The sequence below is a fragment of the Macrobrachium nipponense genome, chromosome 5 (assembly GCF_015104395.2).
Source record: "Macrobrachium nipponense isolate FS-2020 chromosome 5, ASM1510439v2, whole genome shotgun sequence".
Lineage (NCBI taxonomy): Eukaryota > Metazoa > Arthropoda > Malacostraca > Decapoda > Palaemonidae > Macrobrachium > Macrobrachium nipponense.
Genome location: NC_061107.1, coordinates 52993979 through 53015824, shown reverse-complemented (window position 1 = coordinate 53015824; position 21846 = coordinate 52993979). Strand labels below are relative to the sequence as shown.

At 45.6% G+C, this 21846-nt stretch overlaps 1 protein-coding gene across 2 annotated transcripts in view; it reads left to right on the top strand.

Moving 5' to 3' along the window:
* Window positions 1-27: 27 nt before the first annotated feature.
* The window catches only part of LOC135215300 (BTB/POZ domain-containing protein 7-like), a 295047-nt gene continuing 273228 nt past the window's right edge, over window positions 28-21846 (top strand). For both annotated transcript variants that reach the window (XM_064249859.1, XM_064249857.1), the window contains exon 1: window positions 28-160. The gene's annotated coding sequence lies outside the window, so the exon portion shown is untranslated. The remainder of the gene's footprint in view (window positions 161-21846) is intronic.

Here is a 21846-nt window from a genome sequence, read left to right as displayed (position 1 = left end):
TGATGCAGTTACAATGAGCAGAAAGATAGAAAAAATAGTTGTATTGCACCTGTGACCAGCATTGGGACGAGTTATTGAATAGTTTTCTGTAGGACTTGTTGTCGATGTTGCAGAGCATGTCAGGGAATTCTACATTCATGAAGTGTTTTTGCACAGTTGGGTAAGTATTTTGCAATGAATTATGTATCTCACATGCTCTGTGTGAAACAGTCTTTACGCTGAACTTCGTTTAAAGGGGTTATTGCCTCTCTAAGGGGTAAAATAAGCATATGTTTACACTGCGACTGATTGAGGGGGCGTTAAACCTGACGTAAATGTCCGCCATCTATATCATTTTGCTAATTATTTTAGCTGTTTGGTTGCTTTTTAATGTATGTGGTATACAATACTTGTTTTTAGGATTATGTTAGTTTGATTTTTCGCAATTTTTAGAGATGTGTGATTCAAGGAAAAAGTTCAGTATCACCAGGAAAATGAATATGGCAAGTCGTCAATTTGTTATCGGTGTCAGCTGATGAAAAGAAGGGGGTACCTATCTTTCGCAGTACCAGCACAGTGCGTGATGTTTATTTTTTTTTAATCGGTATATGGTGATTTTATAAGAATGTGAATGTTTTCATCGAGGTGTGTTTCCAGTATTGTTGATGGTGATGTACCCTCTATTGTTCTTTTAAGGTAGCTTTTGCTACTGTAGCTACAGTAAGCCTAGGCAAATACCTACTACCTAGTGTGTAAAAAATAGAGTAAAACCGTTTTATATTTAGTACAGTACAGCCTGTTGGGCAGAGCTGTATCCCTGATTGCAATAGATAGATATTGGTACGGCAGTGAATTGGGCATGCGTCAATTTCAGACTTCCTGCCGTACAAATAACGTAGTGTAGTGGGGTACGTCAGATCCTATCAGTGGTACCGTTTTGCGCTATTGACTTGCTGCAGGTATGGCCGTTTGCTATTCATCCAGCATTTGCTGTACACTGTTGCCAAGAGCTATAGGTACGGCACTAGGAGATCAGCGACAGCAGTAATACTAATAATCGAACTGAATTGTTTAGCTGAACATATTCAATTCAAAATGTCCAAGTGAAGCAAAATACTGTCATCACCAAAGCACCAAAATATTTTGACAGTAAATGAAAATATAAATATCCCAATAGGAATGCTTAAACATACTTAGATTTTGACTATATACATGTAAAATAAAATTAAACCAATATATCTGTACTTCCAATCTTTGAATCTCCTCTGAACCGTGTAATAATACATCAGTTTTCGCTGTAAAACAGATGTTTTCAGGTTTCAACTAGCTGGAAAAAGCAATAGAAGTCTGTGAAGAGTCAAACTTCCAGAAATTGTATATCCATATTTTACGAACGATCGAATTGGTCCTGAAAAGAGCTCCAAAGAGGAGATTCAAAGAAGACTTGAAGTACACAGAAATCGTGATCTGCTGTATTCATGGTAGTAAGGAAAACTACCAAAGTCGATCCTCTGGTAAATGGCTTAATTAATCGTAAGTAATCATCCAAATCAGGTCTATATTAACAGCATGTTTCCCATATTGGACGCAATACACCTTACTAGCTAAGCTTCAAATCTTCTTTGAATCTCCTCTTCGGAGCTCTTTTCAGGGCCGAATCGATTGTTCATAACCAATAGATATACAATTTCTGGAAGTTTGACACTTCGTAGACGTCTATTGCCTTTTTCAGCTTGTTGAAACCTGAAAACATCTGTTTTTCAGCGAAAACTGATGTATTATTACACAGTTCACGTTGCTAGGTCGTCATGTTTCTTGCTGTCTTTATGCCTAGGTGGTAAACAAGGGTTCGCGCAAGCTTACTTAGCCTATAGGCTACCTAGCTAGTGAGGCCAGGCAAAGTGGACTCCTAAGACAGCAGAAATTGAATCAAAGTGGTTATCTTATCTCTACCTTTATTTTTTACTTTTAAGAATAATCATTATAGCCTAGGGTAAAAAACCTCATGGTACAGGGGTGGACCATGTACGATCAATGTGTACAACCCCAAAAAAAGTACATTATAACGCGTCCTGACATCGGAGATGGGCATCAGATGCGACTTGTTGTTGGTGAGAAACGGAGTTAAAGACCTCTACTCCGGTGTCAGGACGCGTTATAATGTACTTTTCTTGGGGTTGTACACATTGATCGTACATGGTCCACCCCTGTACCATGCGGTTTTTTACCCTATATGACTACATTTTCCATTACCTATGTAAACAAAACATCCCTGCTATGGTTTACATTGAAATTTATGAGTTTGCATCTCAATTCTGATGTCTTTACTATCTTGGTTATGATCCTATTGAATTTGCCTTGTAGTACTTGGTGTTGTTTATTTTTGTTGAACATTGTATTTTAGATCAGGCATGCGTAAGGGGAAGCATAATGTATAATAGGAACACGTCCAGTGTGTTTATAGACAGGCCTAATCCTATCTATGTCCAATATGTTTATAGCCAGATAAATGTGTTGTCTGATGTCTAAAGGTACAGGTTAATTTGTGAATTTCAGCCTCACTCCATCAAAAGAAGACCCTTTGCATCACTTATATTATTATTATTAAGAAAATGAAACCTATTCGTATGGAACAATCCCACAGGGGCCATTGACTTGAAATTCAAGCTTCCAAAGAATATGGTGTCAATCAAAGGAAGTAAGTGGAGTAAAGGGAAATACATAATGAAGAGATCCCACATGTTGTCAAAGAAAACAGAACTTAATAAATAGAGATGTACCTAGAATTGAAGATGAATACTCTAGTAATAGGGTAATATTGCATTGCACCATCACTTGAACTGCTGAAGTTCTAATTGCAAGACATCCTTTTGGAGGCTGTTTCACAGTCCAATGTGGTGAAGAAGAAAGGACCTCTGGAACAGTGTGGCACATTTATTGCATATTGGTGCTGCTTTTCAGCAAATTTGGTTGTTTTCGGCAGATATAGGGGATCAGGGATCAGTTGTGAAGGTGAAAGACCTCTGTTGAAATACAGCTTATGAAAAAGTGACAGACAAGAGACTGGCCGTCAGTGGTCCAAGTCATAACCACTACTACAAGGAGACTGAAACCTATCACCATAAATCGCTGTCCAAAAGAGATCAGTCTTTGGCAGAAGCAGACATCCACACACAAAACTTTGTACTTTGCTAAATCTTTCATAAGATGTTTTATCAAAAGGGAGATGCGAATTAAAGGTTACACCTAGAATAGTAGATAAATAGTTTCAGACTTGTTTGGCAAAATTCCATCCACCTGAAGGGAAGGATGTTTTGGAAAATCTTCATGAGGTCTGCTAATCAATGGTATTTTTGTTTTGCTGGAGTTCAGCCTCATATGACACCAGCTACACCATTCCCTGATCCAGTCCATGTCCCAATTGAGGATGAGGGCAGCTTCATTTCTAATAAGTGGAGACTTTACTACACCCACAAGTGATGTCTCATTGGCATACTGAACAATCTTGTTTTTCAGGTCAACAGCCATTTCACTTGCATACTCTAAAAGTAACAGTGGACCAAAAACACTGCCATGTGGAACTTCAGACACAATAGGTCTTGGTTCACCAAAGATCCCATCCACAGCAACTGGAATTAACTTGAAGTAATCCTGAAACATTGGTTGTTCCTACATGATGTACAAACCTTTGGTTCTTTACGATAAGAATGACTTGGGCGTGACCTGGACATTCCTGCTGAAATCTTCAAACAAGGCGGTACCAGTCCGGTCATTGGTAGTCCCTCCGACTGGACATTAAACATTCCAGTTTTGCTTTCGGCCATCAATGTGGATAGACATGTTTTGCACCGCTCTCTACCCGACTGTTATTGCTGATTTCTTTTCAACTCTGGTGGGATTTTTTCTTTTTTTGTTTGAGTGAATATTGTTGTGATTGTGATTTTGGACTACGTATTGCTGTAATGCAAACCCATGTTGTTCCTAAATGATATACAAACCCTCGGTCCTTTACATTAGGAATTACTTTACAGCGCAGCTGGAACAAGGCCATTAACTTCATGAACTAGGTTATTAGGCAGTAATTACTGTCAGGTAGGTGGTTAGGTCCGCCTGCCTGGATGTAAACACTCCACTTTGCTTTTGGCCGTCTTCCATTGTAGATGTATCTTTCTGAGCTCTTGCTGACTACCGTTCATCACGCTATCCCAGTGGGATCTTTCTGTTATTGTTTTTGATACATTGAATTTACAGTGGTACCTCGGTTTAAGAACTTAATTCATTCAAGGACATTGTTTGTGACTCAAAAAATTCGTAGCCTGAATAACTTTCCCCATTTAGAATAATGTAAAACCTGAATAAATTTCCCCATTTAGAATAATGTAAAAACAAACAATTCATTCAAACCTCAGAAATACTTTATGTTCTTTCCATTGTTTTCATGGTTTTCTGCCACTAAGTTATACCTTACTTCACTGCATCCAATAATAATGTATGTATTTTCATTTTACTATTTTATTATAAAACACAAACAGTAATCAGTGTTTTGGTTTGGAAATCTGCTGAGGGCAATTGCAAGGTAAGTTTATTTTGCTATATTGAAATCAAATCAGATTGATTTTCTTGCCTCTAGTTAGCATAAATGAATGTCAAGATTCTCTGTTGATATGGGGTAAAGTTATTTTACATTATACAAAGGGTTTTCAAGTCGACATATCACTTGAATACATAATTTTGTGAAGGAAATTTAGTTATTTTTTTTGTTGGTAGATGGCACTGAGGGTATGTTTATTGTGTAAAAAAAATCAACAGGTTGCTTTGATATTTTCACTTGATTTGATCAGAATATTATGAGCTTTACATATTTAATTTTTATCAGAGTGAAAACAGTAAAATGTGTTCATTCATGTCAAATAGTTTTGATTAAAACGTGTTTCTCTCAAATTTTGTTTGCGGTCGAGTTTGATGGTATATACCGAAGTTTGTGGGAGTTTCATCCATGTTGCTAATGCACGATAATAGTCGTTAGCAGATGAACATTCTTTCCTCAGCTTCAGTTACAACTTGCAGCATAAATTTAGCAGTCTATGCCTTTGCCGATCTTTTCTCCATAGTGAATAAGGATATAGTATTATAAAAATATATCGGTCCTATTCTACTTAATGTCATTTGTAACAGCTATGGCAATTTTTTACTTTCGTACAATGGTTGAAACTGCTGCTGTTATCGGATTTGGTTGTTCTTAGCAAATCGGCTGAATCTAGCTTTATGAGTTTACACAACAAGTAAAACGATATTCCTTTTTCAGTACACTATTTCTTCAGTAAAAGAGTAAATAATTAACATTAAAAAGACTGAGTAACAGTAAAAAACACTTAAATGCTTTTGGTGCTTCTAATGAACCCTCTCTGGGGATGTTTGTTCGTGGCCTAAACATCTGGTTTGTAACCCGATTTGTTCATGAACAGGATTGCTCATGAGCCGAGGTACCACTGTATTGTGTTTGATATTATTAATTAATTTGCTTTAATAGTTGATATACAACCCACTTCTTGTGGTAAGCCATGTGAGCTGCCTTTCCCCTATATGCATTAAGGATGTAGATAAACCCTTGTCACTTATTTTCACCCTTTAATGTCTGGGCGGATCAGTATATTTATTTGATATTTATGGTTTTGGGAATTACTGAGAGGAAATTAGGAAGTTTGGCCTTTGTTTTTTCTCCCGGTATTCCCTTTTCTTCTCCCTTTTTGCTAGCTTTAATCATATTTTCTTTATTTTACAGATTAACAGTGAGTGTTAATAGATTACAGCAGAAGATTTTTGAGTATCTATTTGTGTTGGCTAGCCCAACCTCGGAATTGTACCTGTGACTCATTAGCATGCTATGACATTGGTCCTCCAGTGTGTGTACTGTTCCCCTGCTGAAAATCATAAATTTGCCGCTGTTATCCTGGAGTTTTGTCTCTGGACAGCATCTGTGAAGCTGCTCTGTGATTATTATTAACTACTACTACTGATGACTGTGCTTTGTCCTGTAGAAGAAGTCTTGCAGAAGTTGAGGAGGAAGTGAGCTCATCAAGTGTTGCCTTTGTCGTCTTCATCGTCTTCTTCAACTTCCTTCCCTTTGACTTCTAAGGCTCCCCTGTCGGCAGAGGAAAAGGTTGTCTTCCCCATCCTAAGAAGGCTCGTCACAGGAATTCTAAGGGTCTGCCTCCTTGAATTGAGGTGGCAGTTGGGCCTTCCGTTGGCTTCTGGTTACTTCAGAAAGGGGAACCATCTAGTGCTCACTGAATGCTCACTACTTATCACAAACGTTTGGGTAGTGAGACGAGCCTACCAGTACAGATGAATTCGCTCTTCAATCTGGTTTGGGTATATGCATAGCTTGGTATTGCATGCCAACACCGTCTAGCCGAATGGTCAAGTACCATCCTCGTGTCTTGGATCTTAGGGTCCAAACACGTAGGACAGCAGACACAATTCCTTTTTATTCTTCTTAGAGCCTTGGCCTTGTGCTCTAGCCTGCACAGACGTGGTGGTGGAATCATCAAGAGTCAAGTATGCCTGTCTGATGGCTTCCTGTATCCAAAAAGAGATAGTATTCTTAGACAACTCTTTCTTTGTACGTCCTGTGCTAACAAAAAGTCTGCGGCAGCCTGGTCTAAAGTGCCTGGTCCTTTTATGATAGCAACGCAGGGCCCAGACAGGGCACAACAAAAGCTCTTGAGCATCACCACCCACAAAGTAAGTCAGTGATGGAATGGAAAATAAGGTGAACCTGTCATCATGCACCGAGAGATTTTTAGTCATGGCCATGAATTCCGGGACAAATTCGAAGGACACGGACTTCCAGCCCCTGGTGTGCTTCACCTCAAAACTTAGACCGTGGAGTTCTCCTACCCTCTTGGAAGATGCCAAAGCCAAAAGGAAAACTGTCTTGAGCCTCAGGTTCCTGTCAGATGAGCGACGCAAGGGCTCATAGGGACTCTTAGTTAAGCTCTTAAGCACCAAGGAAACATCCCACGTTGGATGCTTGAGCTCTTTAGGAGAACTCGACTGCTCAAACCCCTTAACTAGCAGGGAAAGTTCCCAGGAAGAGATGTCGATACCTTTAAGGCGTAACACCAAACTCAATGCCGCCCTGTAGCCTTTAATAGCAGAAAAGGACATTTCTCGTCTCTGAGGAAGGTTAAAAAGTCTGCGATTCGCTGAATAGAGGTTGCGAGTGGAGAAAAACCCCATTATGACACCAATCACAGTAGATCGTCCATTTGCCTTAGTAAACTGTGGAGGTTGACTTCCTAAGACTCCTGGACGTGCCCAGCTGTTCTCTGAGAAAAGCCTCTTGCTCGGAGGAGATACTTGATAGCCTCCAACCGTGAAGAGACAGGGATTCTACTGACTTGTGGAATCTTTCCGCATGGGGCTGACACAGAAGATGCCGCCAAGGGGGAATCTCCCTCTGAACCTCTGACAACAACAACAGCAGATATGGAAACCATTCTGCCTGGACCACAGAGGGGCTACCAAAGTCATCCTGAGACCCTGTGAACTCATCAGCCTGTTCAGAACCTGACAAATCAAACAAAACAGAGGGAAGGCATACACCTCCAGGTTGTCCCAGGGATGTTGGAATGCGTCTTCTGCCAATGCTAAAGGATCTGGAACCACTGAACAGAACACCTCCAGCTTCCTGTTGTAGCATGTCTCAAAAAGGTCCAGCATGGGTCTCCTCCAAATATGGAAAAGTTTGTCTGCCACCACTTGATGAAGGGACCACTCTGTGCCTAGGATCTGATCCTGGCGACTGAGTTTGTCTGCGACCACATTCCGTTTCTTTGGAATATACCTGGCTGAGAGCTCCACCGAATTGCTGATTGCCCACTGGTGAACCTCGACAGTCAAGGCGTGAAGTTGCTGAGAAACCAGGCCTCCCTGTTTGTTTACATAGGCTACCACCGTGGTGTCGTCCGACATGAGAACGACAGAATGACCCTCTACTTTCGCCGGAAATTCCTTCAGACCCAGGAAAGCCACCTTCAACTCCAAGACATTGATATGTTGCTGCTTGTCCTCCAAACTCCAAACGCCTGAAGCGATAAGGTAGCCTAAGTTTGCGGCCCAACCTGCGAGGAAGGTGTCCGAGAAAAGAAGGAAGTCCGGTGGAAGAGAATGCAGAGGGACACCCTTCAACAGATTCGGTCGTCCAACCACCAACGAAGGTTTTCTCTCCCTTCCAAAGACAGAGGAGCCATAAAACAAGGGAGTGACCCCCGCTGGAGACCAGAATTCTCTCAGTCTCCATTGCAGAGACCGAAGATGAAGACGCCCATGAAGGACCAGCTTCTCCAGGGAAGACAACACTCCCAGAAGAACCTGCCACTGATGAGCTGACTGATGTGACATTGACAGGAAGTTGCGCGCTACTGCTTGCAACTTCTCCAATCTCTGATCCGATGGGAAAACTTTTGCCACTGTCGTATCAATGACCATGCCTAGGTAGAGAATCCTTTGAGTGGGTGTGAGGTTCGACTTTTCCTGGTTGACTAATATGCCCAGGTCCAGACAGAACCAAAGAAGACGATCCCTGTCCTGCAGCAGCTTCTCCCTGGAAACTCCCAAGCATGGGCCCAACTTGACATGAGAGAGAAGACCCTTGTGAACACTTGAGGGGCTGTCGTCAGCCTGAAGCACAAGACCTTGAACTCAAGATTTTGTCTGCAAAAGAGAAGCGAAGGAACTTCCTGGACGTGGCATGAACAGGGATTTGGAAGTATGTGTCCCTCAAGTCTATCGACAGCATGAAGTCACCTTCCCTCACAGCTGCCAGCCAGGCACCCCTCCACCCGTGGCGAAGGAGAGGGAGAGGCGCCCAACCTACCGACGGCCCCCTTGACCTCTGCCCCTTGGGCTCCTTCTTGGCTTAAAGGAATGGGAGCAAAAGGGCCATTGATCTTGAGACTTTGGCTGTGTCGAACGGGAAGGCCCTGCCGAACTCGAGGTCCTCGATGGCCTACCAGGCGACGATCTCCTTGTTTTCGAGTTCTGTCCAAGGAAACAAAAATTGGGACTCCAACAGATCTCCGTTCCTCAGTGCCAGCAAAACTCTGTGTCAAGCGATCTCTCCACCCTAGATAGAGCTGCGTCCCTCCTAATCAAAAGAAGATTAGCCCATAAATTGGCACTTAGGTGAGCCAAATATGAAAACGCCTTGCCCCCGGACTGCAATAGACTGGCAAGCGAGGAGGCACTCACCAACCCTTCAGGGGTCCTGTCAGAAGCTATCTTGGCAATAACCACAGACCAGAAGTCCAGCCAAGAAACCGTCTGCAACATGGAGGCCGCCGTAGATTCTAAACTGAGGCATCTTGCGGAGACAAGGACGGAGCCACCGACCTCACCTGTTCCAAAGTCAAACCCGGCTTCAAGCGAATGACGTCTGGGTTACGGTGGCGTGACAACAAAAACGCAGAGCTCGTAGCATAGTACTTCCTATGTCTCGTGAGAGGCGGGGGTAGTAGTTTGGTAGAGCCCCTAGAGCGAAGTGAACCGTCATGGTCAGAAACAGAGGCATTATCCTTCTGCAAGACCGACTGAACGTGCCCCGACAAAGGAAGCTGAAGAGATGATTTGGGGCCCTGAGCAGCTCCCACCAAGGCTTCCAAGCAAGGAGGAGTGTAAGATAACCGAGCCTGAGTCCTACTTTCCAAATTGTTAAACCCATGAATGAGATCAACAACTTTCGAAAAGGAAGACAGAAACTCCTGCATGTCTCCCTCCTCCTGCTCTGGCAATGGAGACTCACAACAAGAAGGGTGTGTAGGCTCTTCTAATGCGCCTTCTACATCCAAATAAACAGACGGGTTAGCAGCCAAGCTTCGGCTTCCGAGATGGACCCACTGTAACACTAGGCACATCACTTACCTCAACAGATTACTCCACATGTCCATGAATGGTCACAGGCATGGCGGCCGTACGTACGTGAGATGGGGGGGAAACTTGAACACTCGAGATAGACGGAGAATCCCTTGGAGTCGAACTCTTGGAAGCACCAGTGAGAGAGGCAGGCAAATACTCCAGTTGTGCCAACTCCATGCTTACTACCTCCGACCTCTTGACAGGCGCCTTCAGATCTATCCTATTGTTAAGACAGAAGGTTTGTAGCTATGTAAAATACAAATTGTCTTAGAAAATTTGCCATATTGGGAAAAAATTATAGTTCTTTGCTGATGATTACCACTCATAATTATGTGGTGGTGATCTGCTCAGCTCACTCGACTTGGCCTGCCATTAAGCTGATCTACCGAACTAACTCTGCTCTTGATCAGTGCAGTTCCTTGCATGGCATAGCACCCTCCTTTCCTGTGTTGCAGCGAGTTTCACAAGAGTCATTGTCTTCATCATCTGACGTCTCCTTGCCTCCCTGTTCAAAGGCTTCCCAGCCCAAGAAGAGGAAGGTAGCTTCCCCTCCCCATAAGTCTCGACTTGAGACTTCTAAGGGTCTGCTTTCTCCCACTGAGGAGGAAGCAGTTGGCTTTCTCATCGGCTCGCCTGCTCTTCGGGAGTAGGAACCGTAACGCTGTCCCTAATGTCTAGTGTCTCGGGACCCCCAGGAGTTCTGACCCAGGTTCATTCTCCTGTCTCTGGTTCCAAATGTGCTACTCAGGTAACCAGGCCTGTGTCAGATTCTTGTTTAGGAGTCTCTCCAAGTGTACAACCTCCAAAGGTTGACGGATAGTCTTCGGTACGACAGTGGCGCAGGGCGAGAGAAAGGGCCGAGCTGCTTTGGTGGCTCAGACCTACCTGTGGAAACCTAGGAATGACAATTCTTCAGGTGCCAAGGTCGATGTTGCTGTCCGTCAAGACAAGGCATCTGTAGGAGCTGCAAGAAGGTTCTCTGTGTAGTCCACTGCGTGAGGTTCGATCATGGAGTGGATAGATGAGTAGCAAGATATGGCAAGTTCTCACCAACTTTTGACATATTTGACTCCATTCAACTTTCGCTTGCATTCGCCATGAATAAAACAGTTGTAGGAAAAGAATGCATCATTTGGTAGAATGAGAACACTGCAAGTTCATAGAAGAGTGGGCAAGAACAGTCCTGGGTTACACCGGAATGAGCAAGGGAATAAGAGGAACTCTATGGATCTACTCCCCCGAGTTTGAATACGAGAGACTATGTTCCTGGTTCAGTCTTAGGATTTCATCGAACATACGTTCAATCTGTTCAGGATGGACGGCACCGAAAGGTTAGAACAACCAGTTCGGCATGAATTAGTCATCTTCAGCCTTCTGTTATCATCACAGAAGTCTCCCTTTGGGACAGCTTCGCCTTTGCTCTCTTCATTAGAGAATGAAGGAGGTCTGCTTTCAGTCCTTATTCTTGTCTCTCAAACGAAGAAGAATTAGGCTGGCGCTCTATTAACAGGAACCTCACAAGTTTATTCTCTTCACGACATGTCTGTTAACAGTTGCACCGTCTAAGCAATAAGAGCATATCTGTAAGTAAATTCGCTTGGTATGTGACCAAGACGAGTAGTATCTTCTCTTAATTAACCTGAAACTCAGGATAGCCTTTCAGGTCTCAAGAGTTACCGGTTTTGATTTTGAGACGACTAGTGGTGGTGTTTACCAACAGCACCACAGGTTGGTTTGTCATTATCACCAAACAATAGCTCTTCTTTCCCCTCTCATTTTGGTTAATGTGCAGGTGTTCGAGTGTACGTATCTGTATTGCACTCGATAGTTCTATAAGCCGAACGCATTCTAACACATTCTTGATAATTGTTATTTCAAGAATCAGGAGTCTCCCTGAGTGATTGAATTCCTTTGAATTTCTGGCATTCTCAGTGTTTTGGTTTTCTGTGGTTTCCAAATACTCGGGCAAAACGGGCTGGAATGCACAAACAGGCAATTCAGTTTACGGTGTCGAGCGAGGGACAGGTATCTGCTTTCTCTCGGAGATTCTGTTTGTCTTAGTATTGTTTGTCCTCTATTGAAGGTTAACTAATTCTAATCTCTTTGTCCAGCCATCACAGATATAGGTCTGGTTGGCTTGGAATTCTCGCATAAGGTTCATGTCACATACTTCACATTTGCCTTTGCAAGAATTTTCAGACAGAGAAGAAATGTTTCACTAGACTCATTATCCTGTTTACCCCATGGTATAACAGAAGTCGTTAGTCTTCTACTCCATCGCACTGATCCATTGGCCACTGCGGTGACTCCAAATGATTTTCTTCAGACAATTCGAGTTTTGTCTTCTAATGTACATTTTTCTAATTCGTAAGGTGTTCAGTTATTCTTTGTTCACCTGGAATTGAAAATGAATAAGAAAAGAGTTCCTCCCTGATTCAACCTGCAAGAAGCAGTTCTTCAGGCAGTACAATCACTATGTTTTCACGTCTAAAGACTTCTTGCCTTCGTTGCAAGTATAGACTTTCTTGCCGAGCAGTAATGAAATGGTGGAATAACTTCTTCAGTCCATAGTAACACACCAAGGAATAGAGCCATCTACACTGGTTGGTGTCATCGGCAGGACTTTTTCTATGATCAGAATCGTTAGAGTTCACTTCTCTCTGATTCTGCTGTGAAAACAAAGGTCCACATTCCCCTTAGTCATTCACTAAAAAATCATCAGACAGTTTTGATTTCCAAGACCTCATCTCGTCTCCCTCCGACATGGGTGAAGAAGGTAAGACGGTTTGCATAGTTTATTCTCAACATTGCCTTTCAAGAGGTGGGTATCATGTCATGACTCCATCTCGTGATGAATCCTTCAGGTCTCATGCATTTTGGACTTTGTATTAGTTGGTCCAGATCAATCATTACTTTGTCCTATTGGTGTGTTGCTGTACCTACAGAGGATCAATATCCTTCATTGGATGTCGATTCCTCTCTTCACTGGTGACCCCCAATGCAGAAATGTCTACCAACATGTCTTCCTCCGAGTCGTACCAGATTGTGAGAAACTCCTCTGCAGATGGCTTGTCAATGTACACCTCAGAGCAACCCATGCAAGTAGCTTGGTACATTCATCACACTCTGAAGAATGTCAGACTGGAAGCTAGATGCATTCTCATTAGGACCTCATTTGAAGAATGTCAGACTGGAAGCTAGATGCATTCTCATTAGGACCTCATTTGAAGAATGTCAGACTGGAAGCTAGATGCATTCTCATTAGGACCTCATTTATATCTTTCTTTCTTTTGGGTAGGCCCACAGGGCCTTGGAACTCCTTATCCTGGCTCCTTCAATAGGGCAAGTTGGGTCTCGCCTATGGTGTGGAGTTCTAGAGGTGAGAAGGATGCGAGAGTGACTGGCCTCTCCCCCTTCCCCCTCCTCGTCCTTCTACTCCCCTTCCTTTTGGTTGAGAATAGGACTTGAGCTTACACTTGCTGGTCAGGCGTTTAATGCGGTAAGCCTACACATTGTTTCCTTTCTATTTTTCTTATCAGAATCAAAAAGCAATCCCATTCCTTCCTCTAGCAAGGGGAGGAAGGATTCTGGCAATAATGCAAACCCTTCTCAAAACTCTAAATATTCTTTCCAGTCCCTTTTTCGGATGAGTTACGATTTCTCACTCATTTTGAAAAGGCCCAGAAGTCTGATTCTTGATCATGAAGCTCTTATACTCTGATCAAGCTGTCGGTTGCTCCCACCAATCAGTGAGTCTTCCTGATGTTAAGGACCGAGAGTTTGTATATTGTTTAGGAACAAATCACAATTTCTTTAGTAAATTGTATTTTCATACAATCAACTTACCTGTCAGATATATACTTAGCTAAGACTCCGTCGTCCCCGACAGAAATTCAAATTTCGCGCCACTCGCTACAGGTAGGTCAGGTGATCTACCGGCCTGCCCTGGGCGGCAGGACTAGGAACCATTCCCGTTTTCTATCATATTTTCTCTGTCGCCGGTGGTATCAACATTGTTGTTATTACCTCCTGACTTAGATTCTTTTTTCAACCTTTGATCATCGTTTCTCGGCTTTTTGGTGACGTATCTGGATCGTGGTTTTTGGCATTTGCTACTGTGGACTGAATTTGGACTTGCTTTTTTATTTTTCTCAGTATGTCTGACTCAAATGTGAGTGTGAGAATGTGTGTGAATGTAGGCTGCAGGGTGAGGATACCGAAGGCTTCGGTTGATCCTCACACTGTATGTCATAAATGTAGGGGGTTTCAGTGTTCTTCTGCTAATACCTGTCATGAATGTGAGGGATTAAATGCAGAAGAATGGAAGACTTTAACTTCTTATTTGAAGAAGTTAGAGAGGGATAGAGTTAGACGTTTGAAAGGTGTGAGTACAAGGCCTATTTTAGCCTTTTATGATCTTTTTCTAATCCTGATGAGTTTGGATTTCTCCCTATATGTCGACTTCACAAGCTTTACTTTCAGAATCGGCCTCTGAAATCGCCGATCTGAAGGCTACTATTCATAAGATGAAGTCCAAAATGGCGGACTTACAAGGTAAGGATAGTGAAAGTGAAATGTTCAGTGAAGTGAGTTCTCCCAGTGTTGTGGAGGGGGCGTTTGATCGTCCCTGCGACGCTCCCAGGCCTAGACCTCTTCCAAGCTCCCATGCCCAGAGGAGAAGGAAAGTCGAAAGCCTTAAGGAGGTCGTGGGGAATCCCCAACGGTCAGACGTCCCTTCAGCAGGCTCTGTTTCGATTCAGGCTGCTCAGGGAACCGCTATAGAAAAAGCGTCCTGCGAGAGTGTTTTCTCTCCTCCTCCCTCTCCCTCACCTAACGAGGGTGGAAGGATTCGGACCTTTCTAGGCCTCTGAAACGGCATTTGAGAGAACCTGAATTGGATTCAAGCCCGGAGCGCTTCTCAGATGAAGCTCCCTCGTCTATTAAAAAGGCGAAGGTGGCGTCGTCACCCTACATGGACGTAGCAGAACGCTTGCCTTCTACTTCTCCCCCGATTGAAGATGACGTGGGAGAAGCTTCAAGGAAAATTCTCCTGGCTGTACAAGAACAGCTAGCTTCTTTGGTGGGAGTGTTAGCGAGAGATCCTCCTCGTAAGAAGGACGTTTTGCTTCCAATCAAAAAGACTCGTCCTCTCTCTCCTGCAAAACGAGAGGCGTCTTGCAGACGTGAAGCTTCGTCTTCCAAACATACTGCAGAGGTTTCGGTTTCTAGATCGAGATCGAGGGAACCTTATGGCAGAGACGTGACGCCAGATAGACGTGAGGCGTCTTACAGGCGCGAGGCGTCTTACAGGCGCGAGGCGTCATACAGAGCGTCATATAAGCGCGAGGCTCCAACCAAGGTATTGGCGCCAGTCAGGACGCCAGTTGAGAGCGAGAAGCGTCATCCAAGCGTGAGGCGTCATCCTTTTATGGAGAGAAGCCTAGGCTTTTGGCGCCTACCAAGAAGGAAGCTTCTATTAAAGCTCAGACTTTGAAGAGGAAGGAGTATCATTCCCTTAGTCCCTCTCCTTTCAGGAGTTTGTCTCCCCCAGAGGAAAGACGTCCTGATTTGTCTACGGAGACTCATCTAGACCCCGAGTTGGAGGAAAACTCGGAAGACGAGTATCAGGGAAGAGAAGGACTATCGAACTATAAAGTTTTGACAGCCCTGCTTCTGGAAGAATATGGAGACGATTTGACCCCTGCCGCTCCTCCTTCTCCGCGCTCTCTGTTCTCGAGCGCAAAGGCGAAGAAGTCTTCATCTTTTCTTAGAATGAAGCCAGCCATTTCGATGAAGAGGGCTCTTCAGTCTTTAAATTCTTGGATGAAGTCGAAGAAGGAGTTGGTCAGAACGGTCTTCTGCATGCCCCCAGCGAGACTCGCTGGTAAACGGGGCATTTGGTATCAGACGGGAGAGAATATGAGCATTTCTCTTCCGTCTTCGGCAGAAGCGGACTTTTCAACCTTAGTCGATGCATCACGAAGGCAAGGTTTGAACTCTGCCCGTGTGACTTGGGGCATTTCAGAGCTGGATCATCTCCTCAAGGGACTCTTCCATGTATTAGAAGTTTTCAACTTCTTAGATTGGTCCCTTGGGGTGATGTCCAAGAAGGCCCATGATTCGGAAGGACTCGAACCAGAAGTCCTTCTGTGTATTTTGTCTTGTATTGACAAAGCGGTACAGGATGGCTCGTTTGAGATCTCGCTCTTTGGAGCAGGTCTTCTTAAGAAGAGGACAGTCTTTCGTGCCTTTTTGACGAAAGCTGTCTCCCACTCTCAAAGGGCAGCACTACTGTACTCTCATTATCGGACTTTTTGTTTCCTTCTCAGTTAGGAGAAGGACATTTCTCGTTCATTAACTGAGAAGGGCGACTCAAGACCTTCTTACTCAGTCAGCAAGGAAGAAGAAACCTGCTACTGCGGCGGAAAAGAAAGGAACCGAGTACATCGGTTCAGCCCTTTCGAGGTGGCCCGACCTCCAGAGCTCCCTCAAGAAGGAAGGCTCCTGAGAAGAGAGGTAGGTCTGCTTTTCGTCCCTTTAAAAAAGGGAAAGTGATGCTTCTCTCCTCCAAGCACAGTAGGTGCCAGGCTCCTGGATTTGTGGAGTCCTGGGCACGTATCAACACAGACGCTTCATCAATGTCTGTAATAAGGAAAGGATATCTTGTCCCTTTCCTGGACAGTCCTCCCCTGAACGTCAACACGCAGGAACTATCAGCCAAGTACAAGGATCCTGTGCTGAGGGATACTCTTCGATTGATGGTGGATCAGATGTGGGACAAAGAGAGCCGATAGAACTAGTACTGGATCAAAACTCCCCGGGGTTGGTTTTTTACAATCGCCTTTTTCTGGTTGCGAAGGCCTCGGGAGGCTGGAGACCAGTACTAGACATCAGCTCTCTGAACAAATTTGTTCAGAAGGAGAAGTTTGTTCATGCCACTTACCTGACAGATATATATATAGCTGTATTTTCTGACGTCCGACAGAAATTTCAAAACTCGCGGCACACGCAGTGGGCGGCCAGGTGGTAGTACCCATTCCCGCCGCTGGGAGGCGGATATCAGGAACCATTCCCATTTTTCTATTCATATTTTTTTCTGTCGCCGTGGCGGTAAACATCTGTTTACAGACCTCTGCTCAGGATTTTTTTGGAATTTGACTCGTTTCTAAGTATCTGATTGATTTTGTTGGTATTGAATTGGATTGTTGAATTGGCATGCGCGATAGTGGACCGTTTTTTTGATTTTGGATTGACTTTTCTCTATAAGATATGTCTGGATCAAGTGGTGTGAGTTTCAGAGTGTGTGTGAGTGCTGATTGTAAGGTGAGGCTATCCGAAAGCATCGGTAGACCCCCACACAGTATGTATGAGTTGTAGGGGGCTTCATTGTTTGATTGATCTCGGTGCAAGGAATGTGAGATTGACTGATGATGAATGGAGAGCATATGAGTCCTATCGCCTTAAATTGGAGCGCGATAGGATCAGGAGGTCTTCCTCAGAAGTTCTTCCAAAGGTAAAGACTAAGTTTCTCTCCTGCACTAACACCTGTAGTGTTTACAACCCCTAAACCTGTGTTGCCTTCGGGCTCTGATTCTGTGTCGGGAGGAGCGGATGCTCTCTCTATGATTTTGGAGTCCCTTCGCACTCTGGAGACCAAAGTGAAAGCCTTGGAAACTGGCTCGGTGCAAGTGTGTGATCGTGCCCCCAGTGTTGTGGAGGGGGCGTCAGATCGGCCCCATAATGCCTCTAGGCCTAGACCTCTATCAGACTCCCAAGACCCAGGGAGGAGTTATGTCGAAAGCCGCAAGAGGGTTACGGGGGCTTCCCACCGATCTGGCGTCCCTTCGGCAGACCATGTAGCAAAGACCCAGGCTGCCAAGGACCGTGCACGAGCACGCGTCTTGAAGGAGTGCTTTTCGTCCTCCGAAGCGTCCTCCCCGCGCAAGGGGTGGAGCGCTCGGAGAGACTCTCGTCCGTTAAAGAGGACGTTTCTTGCGGAGGACGCTTCACGTCCTCTTTCGCCGCTTTCGTCGGAAGACGCTTATATGTCTTTCCGCCTCAGAAGAGAGGTATGGATCTCCTCCGATGAGGACGCTAGTTGCGCGCACAGGCGCGTACACCTGAGAAACAGGTAGCTGTTCCTTTGAGAAGGAAGGAGGCGTCCCCTCGCCCCTCGTCTTCTCACAGGACCAGTCCTGCTTCCTCGACTCATTCTTCTCCAACGAAGAACATTCTTTTGTCCCTTCAGGACCAGCTATCCTCGCTTATGGCTCAGAGGACTCGCCCAGCAGCAGTCGAGCCTAAGCGGAGGAAGGACCTTAGACTGCCTGTCAAGAGGACTAAGCAGTCTCCGTTGCCTTCGCCTCCTGCGTCTCGTTCGCCGATCGCTTCTCCTTCAGCGATTCGCCGATCTCGTTCGTCTTATAGAAGGACGTTACGACAGGGCGCTTTTGAAGACGCTTGTACAAGGACGCTCGGCGAGGACGTTCGGCAAGATGCTTGTCAGGACGCTCGTCAGGACTTTCGTCAGGACGCTCGGCGGGGAGGACGTTCGTCAGGACGCTTGGCAGGACGCTAGGGCAGGACGTTCGTCAGGACGCTCGCAGGACGCTACACAGGACGCTCGGCAGGACGCTCTCCAGGACGCTAGACAGGACGCTTGGCAGGAAGCTCGCCAGGACGTTCAGGCCTCCTTTCAAGACGCTTTCGGGGATTCTGAACAAGAATTCTTACCCCCAGACACTTTGTTACGCGCTCAGGCACGTATGCCAGCGAAGAGAAGTAAAGACGCTTCTCGGGCAGGTGAGACTGCCGCGGAAGGCGCGGAAGACGCTCGTCCGCCTCAGGACGCTCTGCCATCAACGAGCAGTAAGCGTCAGAAAGAAGACAGCCGTGATAAGGCTGAACCCTTGCAAGGATAGGGGGTCCTTTGATCTTGCTAGACCCGCCAATAGGACGCCTTCGCCTGACAGACGTTCTCCTCTTCCGTTGAGAGAAGAAGGAGAACTGGGTAGTTCGGCTGAATCGGGTGAAGATGAGCCTGCTACAGCCCCTTCTACCTCGGATTACAAAGTCCTAGTCAGACTTTTGCGTTCTTCTTTTGAGGACAAATTTTCAGCCCGCAGCTCCCAAGTCTCCTCCTTCACAGTTTTCTTCATCGAAAACGGGGAAAATCCCGGAGTTCGTAGAGATGAAGACTTCTCTATCGACGAAACGTGCTTTCAAGAAGCTCCAAGACTGGATGATAAGAAGGAGAGACCAAGGCAAGACAACTTTCGCCTTTGCCTCCTACTAAACTTAGTGGTAACAAGGAGGCATTTGGTATAAGACCAAGGACGAAGTGGGAGTTCGTATCCCTTCGTCGGCTCAAGGAGATTTCTCCAGCCTTGTAGACTTACAGAGGAGGTCACTTTTACCCTCTGCCAAAGTAACTTGGACCGCGTCGGAGACAGACCATCATCTTAAAGGTCTGCTTAGGACGCTGGAAGTCTTCAACTTCCTTGATTGGTGTTTGGGAGTTCTGGATTTACAAGCGAGAAGCCCAGAATCTCTTAGTCTGGGGGAGCTGTCCAGCGTGTTAGCATGTATGGACAAAGCCGTCAGGGATGGTTCGGAAGAGCTAGTATCTCACTTCGGGACAGCTTTGTTAAAAAAGAGAGCTTTGCTGTGCAACTTCACAGCTCGTTCAGTGACGCCAGCTCAGAAAGCGGACTTGTTGTTTTCGCCTCTTTCGAACCATCTCTTCCCCCAGACTTTGGTAAAGGACCTGACGAACAGCTTACAAGAGAAAGCTACTCAGGATCTTTTGGCCCAGTCTACAAGACGGTCGGCCGGACCTTCAACTTCTTCGGCTGCAGTTCGTCCGCCGAAGAAAGTAAAGCCCTTTCGTGGGGCTCCCCCCTCGAGAGCAGCTCCTCGGGAGAGGGGTTTTCACGAGAAGAGCTTCTTTTAAACCAAAACCTTCCAAGTGAAAAGCATGTCCTTCAGACACCAGTCGGAGCCAGACTGAAGTATTTTGCGGGAGCGTGGAGAGAGAGAGACACGGACTCTTGGTCCCTCAAGATCGTGGAGCAGGGGTACAAGATCCCCTTTTTTAGATCTTCCTCCTCTTTCTACGACTCCCAGAGACCTTTCTCCATCCTACCAAGGAGAAAAGAAGAAAGTCTTGTTCGATCTCCTTCAACAGATGATCGACAAAAGAGCGGTGGAACAAGTCGCGGACCTGGGGTCTCCAGGTTTCTACAACAGAATCTTCCTAGTACCAAAGCAGTCGTCAGGTTGGCGTCCAGTTCTAGATGTAAGCAGGCTCAATCTTTTCGTGGAAAAGATCAAATTCACGATGGAGACGCCTCATTCTGTTCTGGGAGCGTTGAGACCGGGCGACTGGATGGTATCTTTGGACTTGCAGGACGCGTACTTCCACATCCCGATCCACCCTCTGTCAAGAAAATATCTAAGATTTGTCTTGAACAACAAAGTTTGGCAGTTCAGAGCGATGTGCTTCGGACTGACCACGGCTCCGATGGTGTTCACAGTAGTGATGAAGAACGTAGCGAGGTGGCTACACTCTTCGGGAATAAGAGTTTCCCTATATCTAGACGACTGGCTGATCAGAGCGTCGTCGAGAGAGAAGTGTCTGAAGGACTTGCAGTTCACTTTAGCCTTAGCGAAGTCCCTGGGACTTCTTGTCAACCTCGAAAAGTCGCATCTGACCCCAACACAGTCCATCGTGTATCTGGGGATTCAGATGGATTCAGTGGCTTTTCGAGCGTTTTCCGTCCCAGGAACGTCAGCGGCTAGCTTAGAAAAGATCTCAGCCTTTCTAAGGAAAGAGACTTGCTCGGCGAGGGAATGGATGAGTCTGCTGGGGACCATTTCCTCGCTGGAAAGGTTTGTTTCCTTGGGAAGAACTGCACATCAGGCCTCTCCAATTCTTCTTGGCAGAAGAGTGGAAGGCAAAAGACGATCTCGATGCAGTATTGAGGATATCGATTCCGATCAAGAACCACCTAAGATGGTGGCTGGACCCTCAGAAGCTGCAAGAGGGTGTGTCCCTAAGTCTTTTGAGCCCCGACCTAGTGTTGTTCTCAGACGCTTCCATCACAGGATGGGGAGCAACACTAGGGGGGAAGGAAGTGTCAGGCTCCTGGAGAGGGGAACAGGTAGCCTGGCATATAAATGTAAAAGAACTGGCAGCAGTGTTTCTGTCCCTGCAGTTCTTCGAGAAGAGTTTGGAGAACAAGGTTGTTCAGATAAACTCGGACAATACACACACACTCGCTTATTTAAAAAACCAGGGAGGTACACACTCCAGAGCGTTGTACTCCCTAGCGAGAGAGATTCTGCTGTGGGCAAAAAGGAAGAGGTAACGATCCTGACGAGATTCATTGCAGGTGTGCAAAACGTCAGGCAGACCTCCTCAGTCGTCGGGACCAAGTCCCTTCCGACGGAATGGACCTTGCACGAGGACGTTTTGTCGAGACCTGTGGACGCTGTGGGGACGTCCACCCTGGTCGACTATTCGCAACGTCAAGGAACAAGAGACTTCCTCTTTACTGCTCCCCGGTCTGGATCCAGAGGCATCGCAGTGGACGCGTTGCTTTTGGAATTGGACGGGCCTGGACCTTTATGCCTTCCCACCATTCAAGATTCTGGGGGAAGTCATGAGGAAGTTTGCGGCCTCGGAAGGGACAAGGCTAACCCTGATCGCTCCGATGTGGCCAGCAAGGGAATGGTTCACAGAGGTCATGTCTTTCCTGGTAGACTTTCCAAGGACATTGCCCTGGAGGAAAGATCTACTCAAACAGCCCCACTTCGAAAGGTTTCACAAAACCTCTCCGCTCTGAGTCTGACTGCGTTCAGACTATCGAAAAGTTTGTGGCCAGAGCGAGAGGTTTTTTCGAAGGCAGCTGCGAGAGCAATCGCACATGCGAGACTGCTTCCACAAGA